At 42.0% G+C, this 2346-nt stretch overlaps 1 protein-coding gene across 1 annotated transcript in view; it reads left to right on the top strand.

The window, feature by feature from the left end:
* DNAH6 (dynein axonemal heavy chain 6) overlaps positions 1 to 2346 on the top strand; it is a 236355-nt gene that overhangs the window by 91669 nt on the left and 142340 nt on the right. The gene's annotated exons all lie outside the window — the stretch shown is intronic.

Genomic DNA, 2346 nt, shown 5'->3' with positions numbered 1-2346 from the left:
TTCTCCTGGTTCTGCACACTTCACTCAGCATCAGTCCATACAAGTCTTTCCAGGTTTTTCTAAGGTCCATTTGCTCATCATTTCTTATAGCACAATAACATTCCATTACATTCATGTACCACAACTTGTTTAGCCATTCCCCAAATAATGGGCATCCCCTCAATTTCTGATTCTTGGCCACCACAAAAAGAGCTGCTATAAATATTTTTGTACTTGTAGGTCCTTTTCCCATTTTTATGATCTCTCTGGGACACAGCCCTAGAATTGCTTTTGCTGGGTCAAAGGGTATGCACAGTTTTATAGCTCTTTGGGCATAGTTCGAAATTGCTCTCCAGAATGGTTGGATCAGTAAGGATATACTTTCTACTTCAGTGAAGGGAGTTTCCTTCCTCCCTCCAGAAATAGCATGGGAAAACAATCAAGGAACTAATTTGTAATAATTACTGGGATACTATACAATCCTTTTATTTTAGTTCTAGGTAGATAGAGCACTAGAAGACCTAAATTCAAATCCTGCCTCAGACATTTACTAGATGTGGCTGATCCTAGGCAAGCCACACAACCAATCTCAGCCTTAGTTTCCTCATCTGCAAACTGGGGATGATAATAACACCTACTCCTCCATGGATGTTGTGCACGAATCAAATGGGATAATATATATAAAGCATTTTGCAACCCTCAAAATGCCACACACATTCTAACTGTTGTTATTACTTATTATTATGTGAATGAGATGGGGGGGATGGAGGAGCGACATGCAGTAGCCAATAGCAGAGGAAGGGAGACAACATGCACACAGTATGCATTTCCCCCTTTATGTGTCAGGTGCCGTACTAAGCCAAGGATATAAATATGAGCAGAAGCCCTTGCCTCCAAGGAGCTTAGATCCTGATGGGGGAAGACAATATCTAAAAAGGAAAACATATATAAAACACATGTTTATATGCTTGTATACATATATACATATATTCATACATGTATGTGTATATATATGTGCACACGTACACATACACACATATGCATATGTATATGCATAGACATATACATATGCATGAACTAAAAAGCAGGATGGGATGAGGTGGGTGAAGGTATCCACAGAGTCATGGTGACCAGGTTCAGACAGCCAGAAGCAGGACAGAGAGAGAGGAATGAAGCATGGCTGGCCTGGGCCCTTTCTCACAAGGGCAGTTCCTAAGAGAACTCACCAGTGGGAGAAGGGGGCCTCAGTAGTAGCAGATGTTCCAGGGTGAGAAGGCTGCAGAGACCGAGGGATGCAGAGATCATGGGCGAGAAGGCAAATGATGTAAAAGTCTCAAGAGGTTTGCAGCCTCAGTCTCATCTTTGTCTCCTCATTCTCCCCAAGCCCTTCTGTCCCCATCCTGGGCCCTCCTCACCCCTCATCGGATGTACCTGTCCCCTTCTTTTCACTCACACAGACACCGCTCTAGTTCAGACCCTCATTACCCAGTTGTTATAATAGCCTCATACTTGGCCCCTCTAACTCAAGTATCTCGTCCCGTCTCCAATTCATCCTCCTCAGAACTGCCAGTGTGATTTTTCCTATTCAACAAACTCCATTGGTTCCTTATGATCAAATGAGATAATATTTGTAATGCACTTAGCATAGTGCTTGGCACATAGTAGGTGCTATACAAATGCTAGTTATGATGATGATCAAAGGTAAACTCCTTCACAACCTGGTCCCACAGACTTTTCCAGTCTTACTCTGCGTTACTTACCTCCCACTCTAGGGTGTGATCAAACTGGCATTCTTGCTGCTTCTCACACATGCCTCACCATCTTCCATCTCTGTGCCTTTGCATTAGCTCTCCCTTGTGCCTAGAATGTGCTCCTTCTTTGTATGCATCTTTTACAACTCCTTGTTCCTTTCAAAACTCAACTCAGATACAACCTTTTACGTGAACCTTTTTCTGATCTCTTCAGCTGCTAGTGCTTTGCCTCTCCCTGCCCTCAATGACCTTGTATTTATTTTGTATATGATACGTACATGTCATCTCCCCTAATGGAATGTAAGCTCCCCAAGGGCAGGGATTTTCATTTTTGCCTTTTTATCCCCTACCACAGTACTTGGCACCTAGTAGGCATTTAATAAATGCTTGTTTATTCATTAATTCTATTTATCTTTGACAAATAAAAAGGAAAATACAAAAATAAATAGACAAAGGCAGATGAAATATAATGAACACAAAAGCGGTACTGTATGAATAGCATCAAGATGAGAAATGGTTATTGACAAATACTGAGACAAGGAAGGAAGGAAGGAAGGAAAGAAGGAGGGAGGGAAGAAGGAAGGAAGGAAGGAAAGAAGGAAGGAAGGAAGGAAGG

This window comes from Vombatus ursinus, unplaced genomic scaffold (assembly GCF_900497805.2).
Source record: "Vombatus ursinus unplaced genomic scaffold, bare-nosed wombat genome assembly UNPS02015066.1, whole genome shotgun sequence".
Taxonomy (NCBI): Eukaryota; Metazoa; Chordata; class Mammalia; order Diprotodontia; family Vombatidae; genus Vombatus; species Vombatus ursinus.
The sequence above is the reverse complement of the archived record's forward strand: the minus strand, read 5'-3'. Positions and strand labels throughout refer to the sequence as shown.